At 48.7% G+C, this 17,010-nt stretch overlaps 1 long non-coding RNA gene across 1 annotated transcript; it reads right to left on the bottom strand.

Annotated features, from left to right (window-relative positions):
• Positions 1-7,833: 7,833 nt before the first annotated feature.
• On the bottom strand, positions 7,834-15,679 carry LOC147679081 (uncharacterized). Its single transcript, XR_015300876.1, has 3 exons — positions 14,901-15,679; positions 9,240-9,781; positions 7,834-9,175 (listed from the first exon to the last, which is right to left on the bottom strand). It is a non-coding gene; the product is annotated as an uncharacterized LOC147679081 (long non-coding RNA).
• Between the last annotated feature and the right edge of the window lie 1,331 nt (positions 15,680-17,010).

Below are 17,010 nucleotides of genomic sequence, written 5' to 3'. Positions count from 1 at the left end.
TGATTTTGAAAGTTATTAAGGATAGTTCACTAACAAGTAAATTGTTCAGTCCCTCATAATCATGCACATTACTTCCCTGAAGCCGCCTTCTAGAGCCTTAATAGCACTATCTACAAAACCTACCCAGTCTTGAGTGAGTACCTTCTGTGTGTCCCTAAACTTAACCCTGTATTGCTCAGTGGTTAACCCAAACCCATCTATGAGGGCAGTCTTCAAGACTTTGTAATTGGCTGTATATTCTTCCTTTACAGTCAAGAGTGTGTCCCTACATTTGTTAGTAAAGGAGAACCACGGGATAGCTGCACTCTGCCCTTGAGGAACCTTCTGAACTTTACAGGCCTTCTATAAAGCAGTAATCCACTTATGAATGTCATCACCCTCCTGGTAAGGAGGGACTTTCCAGCTCAAATTCCCAGTGTCAAAGGATTGTTCCCTAACTCTAGGTGTACTAGTGCCAACACAATGGGATTCTAATCCCAAATTTTTCCCAGCCTTCTGGACTTTTAGGGTTTCCTTGTCTTGGGCGAACTGTTCCTACTTGATTCTGAGGAGGTAGTATTCCCTTTCTGAAGAATCTTCCCTCTTGCTATAGATGAAGGTCCTTATTGAAGTGACAGAGGAAGTAGAATTAACTGAGGAGGACCTGGACCTCCCCTGACCCCTTTGTACCCTCCCAGGAGGAATAAAGGGGTCCTACCGCTAAGGCATCCCTCCAGGTCAAAATAAATATTCCCTGAGGGACTAGAGTTCTCCAGTAAGGGGTCTTCAGAATCCTCCTGAACATGCTCAGAAGCAGAGGCATGCGTGTTAGACACCCCTGGCTCATCTTCTGGAGCGTCACTACCTATATCCCGTTATCCAAGTTATCCTGCCATATGACCTTTTTTCTTGGTAGCAATACCTATTCCCCAAAGATTGCTTCACTGTTAATACGCAACTCTCCAAATGTCATTTGTAAATAAATCATCATAGTCTTGAGCAAGGCCTCCACACCTTCAATCATTGTTTCAATTAAATGCTTATTTTTTGGGCTCGAATAATCCTAGCATGAGGCACATTTGCTAGTTTTGAGTATTTTTTATAGTTTTTGTGAGCCTACCATATAACAAAGTTTGTAACCTTCCACCCACTGTATTCATTTGTAAGCTTCACACACAAACACTATGGTTCTTGTGTTCATTAGTAACAACTCATATCTGAGCTTTGCCATACACCTCATCCTGCTTATCTTACTATATCTATCTTCTGTGAGCATCTCATATGTGTCTCGCCTCACAATGCATGGTTTCTTTTACATTGGAAAGCATCTTCCACACAAACTCAGTACATCGAATTTTTTTTTAGCATCCCACACAAGGTTAATTCTTATTGCAAATGTATCTCATGGGGCTTCTTATACGTTTGTGCAAGATAATGTGGTTTGAGTACACTCTACATCATAACATACATCTGCAATAAAGCTTCTCATAGATTAGACAACAAAAGTTTTGGTATTGTGTTGTATATTTTTCAATGCATTATGGTTTTCTCCACCCTCCAGCCTCAGGAATGCAGGCGATAATCTTCCACTGTTTGAGAAACCATTCTCGCTCTCCTTCTTGTGCCCTGCTAAACCAGAGTTTTCCAAAATGTATCTGACTGAATTCAATATTCAAACAGAGAAACAAAATCCTATACAATACTATTAGACCTGTCAGCCTTAGGGTGGTCTTCCTCCAAACTTTTTGGCTGCTTACCTCCTTTTTCTGATGATTATTTTTGTTAGCCATAGGACTCTGAGTAACATATCACTGCTGACCAGTGTTATATTGCATGTTTTCTCCCCTAAACATGGTAACATTGGTGTATACACAACTGGCAAATGTTATTTACTTGTAAGTACATTGTGCAGTGGTATACCATATACCCAGGGCCTGTAAATTAATGCTACTAGTGGGTCTGGAGCACTGATTGTGCAACACACACAAGTAGCTCTTTAAACATGTCTCCGGTCTGCCATTGAAGAGCCTGTTTGTGCAGTTTTACTGCCACGTCGACTTGGTATTAAAAACTCCTTCCCAAGCCTTAAACTTCTCTTTTATTACACATACATCACTTCTAAAGTAGGCCCTTTGATAGTCCATAGGGCAGTTTGCTACGTTACTAAAAGGTAAGACATGTACTTTTAGGTTTTGCATGCCTATGTAGTGAAAAACACCTACATTCATTTTTCACTACTGTGAAGCATAATCCTCTCATAGATTAACATTGGGAATTCCTAAATACTTTCTTTTAAGCTGCAATTCATGGTTAGAAAGGAGTAGCTATTCCATGTTTACATCTTTGGAATCGCAATGATAAATCCTCTCTACTGGTAAGGCTGGATTTCATATTACTATTTTAGACATGCTACTTTTACAAGGTGGATATTTCTATGCTCTTACAGCTGTGTGTGCTTGTAGCTTGTCTCCAATAAACTCCAATATTAATCCAATTGCATTTTGAGGTTTAGGAATGTCACAAAGAGGATTTAGTTTATTCTGCCTTTTTTTCGTCCCATCTTTGTTGCTTGGTGCATTCAAATGTAAGGTTCAAAAACAGGTTTTTCACATTTGGTCTAATTACTTTGTGAATGTAAATAATAATTAAAGCATACTTGCAAACTGTGACTACATGCCTGCCTTTATCAATGTTTCACTACAAAACCATGCGATTGTATTGGTTTAACCGAGCGTATGGCTCCTAGACAATGAGCGATTTGTATAGGGTCACTGGGAAGTCCAAAAAAATAGTCTTTGTCCCCCCCAGAAATTTAGTGTCTCCTACGCCCCTGGAGGGGCTAAAGTATAGTTAGGGGTTAGATGTATTAGGGAATAAGTAGGGGTAGAGGACAGGAGTAGGGTAAGGGAAAAACATAGTTCAAGAAGAAATGGGGATCAAGTGGCCAGGGTAGGGGAAGACGGATAAGAGAAAAAGGGTGGGGCTACATTTGCGGGGAACAATTTGACGTCTTTTATTTGGTAAAAATGCTAGAGGAAATGAGGACACAGGGTTGTATGGAAATATTGTATGGAAATAGGACTGTTTGTTAAAGCTTGTCTTGGGGTCATTAAATAAGTTTAATATTGCCCAACTACACATCATTGTTTCATGTTTAATTCAGTTTTTACTTTAAGGTAGGTTTTTATTGTCTTAGACCCAAGTGTACATTTTCTGCGGATTCTGCATCTTGTAGATTGTTTGTATTTTTTTCTTTAATTTCAGCTGTGATTAATGTGTTTTGAGCTTCTATATGAGGGTACCCACTGCACCAAATTTGATTTAAGGTCAATATGAGTTTCTGTGTTTTACTTTGGTAACCGTATTTATTCATAATAAACATTTCATCTAATTTATTTATGAAATTACCAATAAGAACTTTTGTGTCTTCTAATTTTTATTAGCAAACTGTGGGGCATATTTACAAGCCCCTATTGCCATGGGAACGTCACTTTTTGTGACGTCCTTGTGGCTTCACGTCCTTCACTTTATTTACGAAGCGGCGTTAAGCCATTAAACTTGGCTTAACGTCGCCTTGTAAATAAGGCCCCCAGCAACGCTACACTTAGCATTAAAGGGGCGTGCAAGGGGTGTTTTGGTGGGCGTTCTGCCGCAACCCCCATTGATTTTGACGCTGCCCCCTATTTACAAGGGTGGCGTGAATAGAAGGCAGCACGAAAATTAAGACCAGGAAAAACCTGGGCTTAACAAGGCAAAACAAGGATTTTTTTTTTATTTCTCCTCGTTTTTGCTGTTTCTATGTGTGCTGCATTGTGCAGCACACATAGAAACAGCAAATCGCCATGAATGATTGTTTATGTGCAGGAAGGTTTCCCTTCTTGCACATAAACTATCATTGAAAAAAATTATGATTTGCTACTTCTATGTGTGTTGCACAATGCAGCCCACATAGAAGTTTCAAATCGGCATTCTGGATTGTTTATGTGCAGTAAAGGACAACTTCCAGCACATACACAATAATCCCCCCCCAACGCAGACACCCTTGCACCATGATTCAAGGGTGCCTGCATTGGCGCTAGGCAGCTAGATTTAGAGCCAGTGGAAACAGAGGGGTGCGCCACATTCTTGTGAATACGGCGCATCCCTGCATTTTCAGAATGGCAAAGCATGGTGTTAGCAATTTTTGCTTAATACCACGTTTCGCCATTCTGTTGTAAATATGCCCCTGTGTACATTCGTAACTTGCTGCTGCTCTCACAACTGAAAGGTATCATAATATTGTATAGGTTTGTTTTTTGCTATTGTTCTGGGATTTTGCTAAAATAGTCATTTTCTTGATTAAAATAGCACTAGCCTTTGACTTTCAGGGCAGATTACCAGTTGGGAGGCATTACATCCTTGCCCGTCTTCCTGGATGCAGTCCTTGCGCTTGAAACGCCTCTACTCACTGGCAGAAAGAAAAGACTCGGACTCAGAGTAATGAAGATTACTGGTAAGTAACCGCGGCTTTCTATGCAGAGATTCCAGGTGTCCGGAATTACCCATACCAGCTGCAATCTGGCAATAAATGTCTATAATTATGAATGGGAAATAACCATCTGGTCTCCGATTTACAGGGCGGTATTCTACACGCTATTCCCAGTTATGGAGAGTTTAAGACAGACATTTAACACCTCAGGTAGTAAATGGCTGCAAGGTCGTCTTTAAGGGAAGGGGTCATGGGGTTTGAGGCGATAAAGAAGGGTAGGCAATAGGGGTATTACCCGTGCTTTGGTTGAGGGTCATGGGGGTAGAGAAAGGGTCCAGTCTACAATGCATTACTTTCCCCGGCCATTTCCCAGTACGATTTTACCAGCCAGATTTTCCATCCAGTAAAATTGAGTCCAATGTTCTTGCAGCCTAGGTACGGAAACACTCGCCAACTGATGATTTTCTGGGCAGAATTCCACACTGGCCTTCAGTGGCAGCTGCTACGGGGCAGTAGTAGTGGGGTGGGTGGATAACAAAATAAAGAAATGTGCACTTACCTGCCATCCGCTGCCTCTGTCCTTCTTCTGTTTTTCTGTCAATGACGCATGGTCCCATGGTAGCAGGAAGTAAACAGGCTCCCAGTCTCCCCTAGCCAATCACTACCCTGCTGTCACCAGCATGACAGCAGCATTGTGATTAGTCTGTGCGCTGTGGTTCAGCGCTCAGACAGGGAGTGGGAGCCTGTGCATGTTCTCACATGGCCTTGCAATATAGCCAGGTGGAGAACATGCTAAGTGTGCATGACTGTTTGGCCAATCCAAGACGGCCAGCCAACCAGTCATACGCACTTAGAAAATGACACCACTCCTACCCCTGCTGACTGACAGCCCCGCCCCACTCCGCACCTAAACCAAAACTGGGTAGGTACAGGGAAAAAGAAATTATGATAACACAGTGTTACCATTTTTTTTCCTGTGAGGCGACGTTCCTTCACCTTAGCGAGGAGCCGCTCAATCGAGCCTTAGAGGTAAGGGGTTCTTGGGGAACGTTTTACTGAACAATTTATCTTAAGTCCATTTCTCTTCGGTATCATATACAGCTGTTTAAAGAGTCCTTTGAGTACAGTCCTGTGATGTTGTTAGAGATTGTGAACATGAGACGTCAAAATCTGAAACAGTTAGGAAGGAGATGTGCATTGAAGTGGAGGATTTTTGTAGCGTTAGAAACGCTTAAACACGTTGGGGTAGATTTACAAGCCCCTTACGACACTTTTATGCCGCCGTTGCGTCACTTCTGTGACGCAGCGGCGTGGTAAACCATGCGCCACGTTGCACCTTATTTACAACGTGACACATCTAGGGAGATGCGTCACATTGTAAAGCCCTGCGCCACATGAAACCTGTGTCATGTTTCATGTGGGCATTCCGGCACAGGGTGGGCGTTCCGGCACCAGAACGCCACGTAAAAGTGACGCAGTGAAATCTACAAGATTTCACTGAGTCACTTTTACGGCCATGTTGCGTCAAAACCCTGCGCCTGCTTGAAGCAGGCGTAAGGAGTGACGCACCATGTTGTGGATAGGCCAAGTTGGAACTGTGCTGGAATTGCGTCGCGCCCGCAACACAACTCCAGCACTGTGCCAACCTTACGCTGGCAGATGCGACACGCATCTGTTTATCCATGCGCCATGATGCACCGCATTGTAAATGCGGCTCATCTGTGGTGGCGCAAGGTTAAACTTGCGTCACGCATCTTTCCTGGCGCATCCCTGCTGATTTGCAGGGATTCGCCAGAAGTTGTACATCTGCCCCGTTCTTTTTAGTGTTTTTAAAATGGAGAGCCTCCTGCCTAAATGTAGAATGTTGGCATGTGTCTGAGCGGGGTGTGTTTTATTCACTGTTGAGCTGTGACAGGTGAGTGGCTGCCATAAGAAGCTGAGCAGGGGATCGCCCAGCCCTGTAAGGTATCTTCAGATCTATATATTTCTGAATTAAATGTATTTGCTGAATAAAGAGTACATCAGCTGCTCTGGGAGAAATTCTGTTGACGATATTTCCTCAGTAGTTTTGGTTGGAACAGCTTCTCAAAACAAGTAACGCCTCTAAAAAATATTTGAGTTTTTACAAACAAGTCTTTGAATATAATGGTAGTAACAATCAGCATTGATAAAAGGGGTGTTCAATGTAATCTAAAAGGAAATGCCATGTTAAAAGGTTGAAAGAAAGTGCATGAAGTAAAGTAAAGAAAGGACAACCAAAAGATGGGGACATGAAGGGTGTGTTTGTTACTGTGGAAGGAAAAAGGAAATAGAAGAAAAGAATCCACAAAGCGGGACTTTGCAAAATAAATGGATTTTGGAATGTCACTTCACAGAGGAAACAAGCATTTGCAATGCAATCGGTCTCACCTTTGGGACCTTATATGCATTTACCTATGCAGCACATTAACCTGGGTGCTGAAACATCTACCGTTCTTTAACATGGAGGGAAAGTAAGCACCAAACTGCGTGACATGCCAGATATGGGAACACATGGAAAGAAATATTGCCTTTCAGCAGGAAATGGTATAGTCCAAAGCTCTGTTTTTCATATAAAATCAGGGCTTTTGGTGGTAATATCACTGAAAATACAAGATTTGATAAAAATATTATTGTCTATGGGTGCTCGTGGGAGACAGTTCCTATGGCCTGGGATCTAGAGAATGCCAAATTGATTTCGGTATTTTACTGACCTTTGCTGGTCATTTTCTATCAAGAAAGTTAAATAGAGGCAGTTGCCAGAAAAAAATTAAAAAGAAAATCCCTCAGCAGAAAGCAATTCTGCTATTTTACTGACCTCTACTGGCCGTTTTCTATCAAGACATTTAAATAGAGGCGGTTGAACAAGCAAAAAGCAATTCTGGTATTTTACTGACCTCTACTGGCCGTTTTCTATCAAGACAGTTAAATAGAGGCAGTTTAACAGAAAAAAATGTCCCTACGCGGAAGCAGACAAGTCCTAAGGGTGATCTCCAGTGTCCACAAAGTACGTACACATATAAGTATATGCTAAAGTATATAAAAGAGTTCTCGAATGCTCCACCTAAAAAAACTAAAAAAACAAGGTATATTGTTCTTTCCTACTTACATGACAACATGTGAAGCAACCAGAAAGAAGGATATGGAGCTAGGACTGGGAATGCACCGAGAGAAGGTACATGGAACGCAGTGCTTAATTTGTAAATAAATAAGTGCCAGGGCTTTGGTCAGAAGGTCACTGTATCTTGCACCACACATTGCCCCGCTATGCTGCCAATGATAGTAACAACACAACTACTAACCAGCACACTCCTACTAGTGTGACAATTTTGACTCTTTCAGGCCCAAAAGCAATATGAATGGATTGGACAGTAAGTAATATCATGTTTAATGTACATTGAATTATTAGTCAACTATTGTTGTGTTCTCCCGAAATGAGTCAGACAGTGCCACCTTGTGATAGACTGTCTCAAGCGCCGTGTTGGCAATTAAGTACCAGTGCCTAGCACCGGAAACCACAGGCTCAAATTAGGAACTGATAGAACGTATGGCACGAGATGCAAAGTGACAGGCCGACATCAGCAGCAGATGCTTCAACACAAATTCACAAAGGGGATGCTAATAGGGGAATCAAAGCTGGGAATTTAGAATAACATAATCAGTCTTTAAAATTCCTATAACATCTGTGCAGTTTATCCCTGTAGGCTTGTGCATAACTCACTGATAAGTAGCAAAAAATGCTGCACAAAATTTGAGTTTTTATTTCCTCAATTACCTCATTAAACTCCCTCGTTTGATCTGGAGAAGGACAAACTCAGGATTTTAAAAGGTATCAGAGTGATGGGATTTACTAATAAGAATGTATATCTACCACAACAAGCCCATTTTAGGTTGAAGCCTACCAGGCAGTACAACTGTCTGATTTGCTAACGACATCTTGGGGACAATTAAAAAATTTCCCTGTGAATCCAATCCGCTCATTATTTGCCATTGGCTGTGTGGTTTGTAACTCACATTTGCTTGCTTTCTATTTACTGACTTTATTTGTTTTATGCTGTCCAGCTTGAGATCGTCTCTTCTGAATGCTCCATTTCTATAAACAGGCCTTTAAATCTTGTTCTTATTTGGTCTCATTTGCTGTGCATTCAAAGACCAAGGTGAAATGCCAGGCTCTGTCTTCGAGTGAGCTTGGTGTTTACTTTTCTTTCTCTGGCTTCAAAGTGAGAGGGTTTATGTGACAATCCTGCTGGCTTCTGGGGGTAATTCTAAATTATGGTGGGCAAAAATATTTTAATAGAATCAAAACATATCAATACACTAGGTGATGGCATTTCCACACATTATCGTTTGTGAGCTGCTTACTTTTATCAGTAAAATGTTATGCCTGTGCAAATGTAATGGTCGTTTCAATTGAAAATGTGTTGTCTGTAATGGCAGTGCGCTTTCACACCATGCATGCTCCACTTTACCCCAGTCCGCTCTACTCGACACTGCTCCACACCACTACACTCGCCCCTGCACCACTGCATTCTTCACCGTTCCACTCTATGCCATTTCACTCTGTATCACTGCACTCTACTCTGCACCGTTCCACTCTACGACACTTCACTCCACAACACTGCACTCTACGCCTCTCGACTCTATGCCAATGCACTCTGCCCTGTACCACTCCATGCCAGTAAACTCTATGCCAATCCACTCTAATCTCCTCTGCATCACTGCAGTCTACACCACTCTACTCTACTCCATTGCACTCTATGCAACTGCACTCTACCCTGCACCACTCCACTCTGCATTACTCCACTCCACTCTACCATGCACCTCTCCACTATATACCACTTCATTCTAGTCTGAAAACATCTGCTCTGTGTCCCTGCAACCTGTGCCACTGCACTCTTCTCTGTGCCACTGCAATGTACGCTGCACCACTCAATTCTGCACCACCATACTCCACTCTGTACCACTCTTCTCTAAGCCACTGCACTGTACTCTAACCACTCACTATTAATCCTTCATGGGTTCCGGAGTATCGTGCTACTCAGCGAAAAAGCACTTTAACACCTCGTTAGTGGTAGCAAGCACTATATAAATACAAACCTTTTTACCTCTTCTACCTCTTTGCAATCCTTATCAATGCAAATAACTGACTAACATATCCACCACTCAAATTACTTTCATATTTCACTATACTAATTCACCACTAACACTTTATGGGTTCCAAAGTAGCGTGCTACTTGCTGAAAAAGCACTTCAACACCCCATTAAGGTAACAAGCGCTATATAAATGCAAACCTTTTTCCCTTTTCTATCCCTCCACTATCAATCAATCAATCAATCAAAGAAATTTATAGAGCGCACTACCTACCCGTAGGGTCTCGAGGCGCTTGGGGGGGGGGGGGGGGCAGCTACTGCTCGAACAGCCAGGTCTTGAGCTTTTTCCTGAAGGAGAGGTGGTCTTGGGTCAGGCGCAGGTCGGCCGGGAGTGAGTTCCAGGTCTTGGCGGCCAGGTAGGAGAAGGACCTTCCTCCAGCAGTGGTTCTGCGGATGCGTGGGACGGTGGCGAGGGCGTGGCTGGCGGATCGGAGGTGGCGTTTGGGAGCGTAGAAGTTGATTCGGTTGTTGAGGTAGCTCGGGCCTTGGTCGTGGAGAGCTTTGTGTGCGTGGGTAAGGAGGCGGAAGGTGATTCTCTTGTTGACCGGGAGCCAGTGCAGGTCTCTTAGATGTCCGGAGATGTGGCTGTGACGTGGGATGTCGAGGATGAGTCTGGCTGAGGCGTTCTGGATGCGCTGGAGTCTCTTCTGGATCTTGGCGGTGGTTCCGGCGTAGAGTGCGTTGCCGTAGTCCAGTCGGCTGGTGACGAGGGCCTGGGTGACGGTCTTCCTGGTCTCTGTGGGGATCCACCAGAAGATCTTCCGAAGCATGCGCAGGATGTTGAAGCACGACGAGGAGACGGCGTTGACTTGCCTGGTCATGGAGAGGGAGGAGTCCAGGATGAAACCCAGGTTGCGTGCGTGGTCTGTCGGTTTGGGTGCGGTGCCCAGGGCGGGGGGCCACCAGGAGTCGTCCCAGGCGGAGGGCGAGGAGCCCAGGATGAGGACCTCCGTCTTATCTGAGTTCAGCTTCAGGCGGCTCGTCGTCATCCACTCGGCTACCTCTCTCATCCCTTCGTGCAGGTTGGCTCTGGCGGCGGCGGGGTCGTTGGTCAGGGAGAGGATCAGCTGGGTGTCGTCGGCGTAGGAGATTATGTTGAGGTTGTGTTGGCGTGCGATGGCCGCGAGAGGGCTCATGTAGACGTTGAAGAGAGTCGGGCTCAGTGAGGATCCCTGAGGGACGCCGCAGATGACTTCGGTGGCCTCTGACTTGTACGGTGGTAGGCGGACTCTTTGTGTTCTTCCGTCGAGAAAGGAGATGATCCATTCCAGCGCCCTCTCCTGGATTCCGACGTTGCTGAGGCGCTGTACTAGGGTGCGGTGGCAGACAGTGTCGAAAGCCGCGGAGAGGTCTAGGAGGATGAGGGCCGCTGTTTCCCCGTTGTCCATCAGGGCTCGGATGTCGTCAGTGGCGGCGATGAGGGCGGTCTCGGTGCTGTGGTTGGCCCGGAATCCGGATTGCGATGGGTCGAGGGATCCATTCGTCTCGAGGAAGGCGGCCAGCTGTTTGTTGACGGTTTTCTCGATGACTTTGGCTGGAAACGGGAGTAGAGAGATGGGGCGGTAATTCTTGAGTTCGGTGGGGTCTGCTGTAGGTTTCTTGAGTAGAGCGCTGAGTTCGGCGTGCTTCCAGCTCTCGGGGAAGGTGGCGGTGTCGAATGAGGTGTTGATGATGTCCCGCAGGTGGGGTGCGATGACAGCGTTGGCTTTGTTGAAGACGTGGTGAGGGCAGGGGTCGGTCGGAGATCCGGAGTGGACGGAGTTCATCGTGTGGACAGTGTCTTCGGTGTTGACCGGGGTCCAGGCGCGGAGGGTGGTGGTGGGTGGCGTTGCTGCGGTCGTGGCGTGGGTCGGATGGGTGCTGAAGCTGTTATGTATGTCCGCGATCTTGATGTGGAAGTAGGAGGCGAGGGCGTTGCAGAGGTCTTGCGAAGGGGTGATGTCGTTGTTTCTGGCGTTGGGGTTGGAGAGCTCTTTCACGAAGTTGAAGAGTTCCTTGCAGTTGTGCGCGTTGTTGTCCAGTCGGTTCTTGAAAGCCGTCTTCTTGGCGATGCGGATCAGTTGGTGGTGTTTCCGAGTGGCGAGCTTGAGGGTGGTCCTGTTGTCCGGCGTGGGTTCCCTTCTCCAGGCTTTCTCGAGGACGCGGCAGTTCTTCTTGGAGCTCTTGAGTTCGTCGGTGAACCATGGGGCTCTCTTGCTGCCGGGTCTGCTGGGCGGGGTCCTCAGTGGGGCAAGTTCGTCCGCGCAGTCGCTGATCCACTTCGTGAGGTTGTCGGCGGCCTGGCTGGGGTTCGCTGAGCTGGCCGGAGGGTGCTGGCTCAGGGAGGCGGCGAGCTGGTCGGCTGTGATCTTGTTCCAGCTTCTTCGGGCAGCCTGTTGCTGGTGGTGGTGGATCGTCGTTCTTCTGAAGGTGAAGTGGATGCATCTGTGATCCGTCCAGTGGAGTTCTGTGGCATGGCTGAAGGCGATGTCTTTGCTGGATGAGAAGATGGCGTCGAGAGTGTGTCCGGCGAGGTGGGTGGGGGTGGACACCAGCTGCTTGAGTCCAAGGTTGGCGAGGTTGTCGAGCAGGGTGCTGGTGTTGCAGTCGTTGTTGTTCTCCAGGTGGAAGTTGAAGTCCCCCAGGAGGATGTAGTCGGAGGGGAGGGCGTGCGGGCTGACGAAGTCGGCGATGTCCTCGCTGAATTGAGTGCGTGGTCCCGGGGGTCGGTAGATCAGGGTGCCTCTGAGGGTGGTCTTCGGGTCAGTGTGGATCTGGAAGTGCAGGTGTTCGGCGGAGGGTGGGGAGTTGTCGGTGCTGGTCGTGATGCGGATGGTGTTCTTGTGGATGATGGCGATGCCTCCTCCCACCTGGTTGGCGTTGCGGTCCTTCCGGGTGATCTTGTATCCTTCTGGGATGGCGATGGCGATGTCGGGCGCTGAGGAGGCATTCATCCAGGTCTCCGTGATGAAGGCGACGTCGGGGGCTGTGGTGTCGATGAGGTTCCAGAGTTCGATGGCGTGTCTGTGGACGGAGCGGGTGTTGAGCAGGATGCACTTGAGGTGGTTGCTGCTGGTGTTCGGCATGGCAGGTGCTGGTGTCGGGCAGGTCCGGATGCAGGTGAACTTGCAGGTGCTGCAGCTGAAGGGTCCGTGGACGCGTCGTGGGGTGGCTCTGCAGCATCCCGGGGCTCGGCCGGTGTTGAGTGCGATGAGGGTGGCGGCGGTGTACGTCAGGCGGGTCGGCCGGGGTCTTCGGGGGCCAGGGGTCCTGGCGCTGGGCGCGGTCCGGTCGCGGACGGGCGCAGACGGGCTTACCTTTGGCGCGCCTTCGGCGCACAATCGGCGCGCCCGCTGCGCGTGACCGCTGCACGTTCGCACGGTCGCCATATATGGCGAAGTGCGCGGGTGGGCGGGGCAGCTGGGAGGCGGGAGCGGGGAGGGATACAGAAGGCAAAAGGGGCGGGGGTTAGCGGCGGTGGCGGGAAGCGGGGAGCGGGGAGGGAACAGAGGGACAGAAGACGACAATGCTGACAATTTAAGAAAAAAAAGAAGAAATCACACAAAATAAAGAATACAGATCTAATTAAGGCTGAAAGAAGACAGCAGGGCACAGGAGCAACCACGGACCTCGAGGCTCGAGGGAGGGGGCGTGGTCAAGCGGCAGCAGCCGGGCAGCGAGGCACAGGGCGGAGGGGGCACACGCAGCAGCTGGTGGCCGTGCGGCGCGGGGGTGTCCTACAAGTAGGTCACACTCACCTGCGTCGCACGGTCGCCATATATGGCCAAGTGTGCGGGTGGGCGGGGCAGCTGGGAGGCGGGAGCGGGGAGGGATACAGAAGGCAAAAGGGGCGGGGCTTAGCGGCGGTGGCGGGAAGCGGGGAGCGCGGAGGGAACGAGGGACAGAAGACGACAATGCTGACAATTTCAGAAAAAAAAGAAGAAATCACACAAAATAAAGAATACAGATCTAATTAAGGCTGACAGAAGACAGCAGGGCACAGGAGCAACCACGGACCTCGAGGCTCGAGGGAGGGGGCGTGGTCAAGCGGCAGCAGCCGGGCGGCGAGGCACAGGGCGGAGGGGGCACACGCAGCAGCTGGTGGCCGTGCGGCGCGGGGGTGTCCTTCAAGTAGGTCACACTCACCTGCGTCGTACGGTCGCCATATATGGCCAAGTGCGCGGGTGGGCGGGGAAGCTGGGAGGCGGGAGCGGGGAGGGATACAGAAGACAAAAGGGGCGGGGCTTAGCGGCAGTGGCGGGAAGCGAGGAGCGGGGAGGGAACAGGGGGACAGAAGACGACAATGCTGACAATTTAAGAAAAAAAAGAAGAAATCACACAAAATAAAGAATACAGATCTAATTAAGGCTGACAGAAGACAGCAGGGCACAGGAGCAACCACGGACCTCGAGGCTCGAGGGAGGGGGCGTGGTCAAGCGGCAGCAGCCGGGCAGCGAGGCACAGGGCGGAGGGGGCACACGCAGCAGCTGGTGGCCGTGCGGCGCGGGGGTGTCCTACAAGTAGGTCACACTCACCTGCGTCGCACGGTCGCCATATATGGCCAAGTGCGCGGGTGGGCGGGGCAGCTGGGAGGCGGGAGCGGGGAGGGATACAGAAGACAAAAGGGGCGGGGCTTAGCGACGGTGGCGGGAAGCGGTGAGCGGGGAGGGAACAGAGGGACAGAAGACGATAATGCTGACAATTTAAGAAAAAAAAGAAGAAATCACACAAAATAAAGAATACAGATCTAATTAAGGCTGACAGAAGACAGCAGGGCACAGGAGCAACCACGGACCTCGAGGCTCGAGGGAGGGGGCGTGGTCAAGCGGCAGCAGCCGGGCAGCGAGGCACAGGGCGGAGGGGGCACACGCAGCAGCTGGTGGCCGTGCGGCCCGGGGGTGTCCTACAAGTAGGTCACACTCACCTGCGTCGCACGGTCGCCATATATGGCCAAGTGCGCGGGTGGGTGGGGCAGCTGGGAGGCGGGAGCGGGGAGGGATACAGAAGGCAAAAGGGGCGGGGCTTAGCGGCGGTGGCGGGAAGCGGGGAGCGGGGAGGGAACAGAGGGACAGAGACGACAATGCTGACAATTTAAGAAAAAAAAAGAAGAAATCACACAAAATAAAGAATACAGATCTAATTAAGGCTGACAGAAGACAGCAGGGCACAGGAGCAACCACGGACCTCGAGGCTCGAGGGAGGGGGCGTGGTCAAGCGGCAGCAGCCGGGCAGCGAGGCACAGGGCGGAGGGGGCACACGCAGCAGCTGGTGGCCGTGCGGCGCGGGGGTGTCCTACAAGTAGTACACTATCCTTCTCAGTCCAAATAACTGACTAACATATCCACCAGTCAAATTACTTTCATGTTTTTACTATACTAATTCACCACTAATCCTTTATGAGTTCCAAAGTAGCGTGCTGCTCGCAGAAAAAAACACTTCAAAACCCCATCAAGGGTAGCAAGCACTATATAAATGCAAACATTTTTCCCTTTTCTATCCCCCACTATCCTTCTCAATCCAAATAACTGACTAACATGTCCACCACTCAAATAACTTTCCTATATCAATATACTAATTCACCACTAATCCTTTATGGGTTCCGGCGTAGCGTGCTACTCGCCGAAAAAGCACTTTGACACCTAGTCAGGGGTAGTAAGTGCTATATAAATGCAATTACAATACAATACACTGCACTCTATGCCAATGCACTCCACACCACGTTACTCAAAATCAATGCACTCTATACTCGACACCCTACTCTGCACAACTGCCCCCTACACCACTATACTCTACTGTACAACACTTTACACCACTGTACTCTAAACCATTGTACCCTATTTCACTGCACTCTATGCCACACTGTTCTACTCTGCACCACCTTACTCTATGCCACTGCTCTTTACGACACTCTACTCTGCACCACTCTATGCCACTGTACTCTATGCCAATGCACTTTATGCCACTCTATTATACACCACTGCACTTTAAGACAGTCTACTCTGCAACACTGCACTCTCTGCCACTGAACTCCATGCCACTGCACGCAACGCCTCTGCACCACTCTACTCTACGCCACTCTGTGCTAATGCTCTCTACGCCACTCTACTCTGCTTCACCTCCACTCCACTCTACGCCACTCCACTCCACACCACTCCACTCTGCACCATTCCACTCTGAACCACACCACTCTACTCAGCAACACTGCACTCTCTACCACTGAACTCCATGCCACTGCACGCAACGCCTCTGCACCACTCTACTCTACGCCACTCTGTGCTAATGCTCTCTACGCCACTCTACTCTGCTTCACCTCCACTCCACTCTACGCCACTCCACTCCACACCACTCCACTCTGCACCATTCCACTCTGAACCACACCACTCTACTCAGCAACACTGCACTCTCTACCACTGAACTCCATGCCACTGCACGCAACGCCTCTGCACCACTCTACTCTACGCCACTCTGTGCTAATGCTCTCTACGCCACTCTACTCTGCTTCACCTCCACTCCACTCTACGCCACTCCACTCCACACCACTCCACTCTGCACCATTCCACTCTGAACCACACCACTCTACTCAGCAACACTGCACTCTCTACCACTGAACTCCATGCCACTGCACGCAACGCCTCTGCACCACTCTACTCTACGCCACTCTGTGCTAATGCTCTCTACGCCACTCTACTCTGCTTCACCTCCACTCCACTCTACGCCACTCCACTCCACACCACTCCACTCTGCACCATTCCACTCTGAACCACACCACTCTACTCAGCAACACTGCACTCTCTACCACTGAACTCCATGCCACTGCACGCAACGCCTCTGCACCACTCTACTCTACGCCACTCTGTGCTAATGCTCTCTACGCCACTCTACTCTGCTTCACCTTGACTCCACTCTACGCCACTCTACCCTGCACCACTCCACTCTGCACCATTCCACTCTGCACCACACCACTCTACTCAGCAACACTGCACTCTCTTCCACTGAACTTTATTCTTCTCTGCCCTGCACCACTCTACACCACTCTAATGCGCTCTATGACACTGCACTGTACCCCACTACACTCTGCACCACTCTACTCTGCATCTCTCCTATCTATGCCACTGTACTCTACCCCAATCCACTCTAAGCCACTATAGTCTACTCTGCACCACTGCACTCCATGACACTGGACTCTACGGCACTCTACTCTAGGCCACTGCACTCTACACCACACCACTCTACGCCATAGTGATCTACGTCACTGCACTCTATGCCATTCTATTCTACTCTGCACCACAGTACTGTACGCCACTGCTCCCTACAGCACTCTACTCTGCAACACTCTACTCTTTTTGGTGCTGAAACATGGGGATATGTCAATGTTGATACCCTACAGAAAACAGGGAACACATTGAATTGTTTAC

This window comes from Lissotriton vulgaris, chromosome 11 (assembly GCF_964263255.1).
Source record: "Lissotriton vulgaris chromosome 11, aLisVul1.2, whole genome shotgun sequence".
NCBI classification, from domain to species: domain Eukaryota; kingdom Metazoa; phylum Chordata; class Amphibia; order Caudata; family Salamandridae; genus Lissotriton; species Lissotriton vulgaris.
Note: the sequence above shows the minus strand (reverse complement) of the source record. Positions and strands in the feature narration are given on the sequence as shown.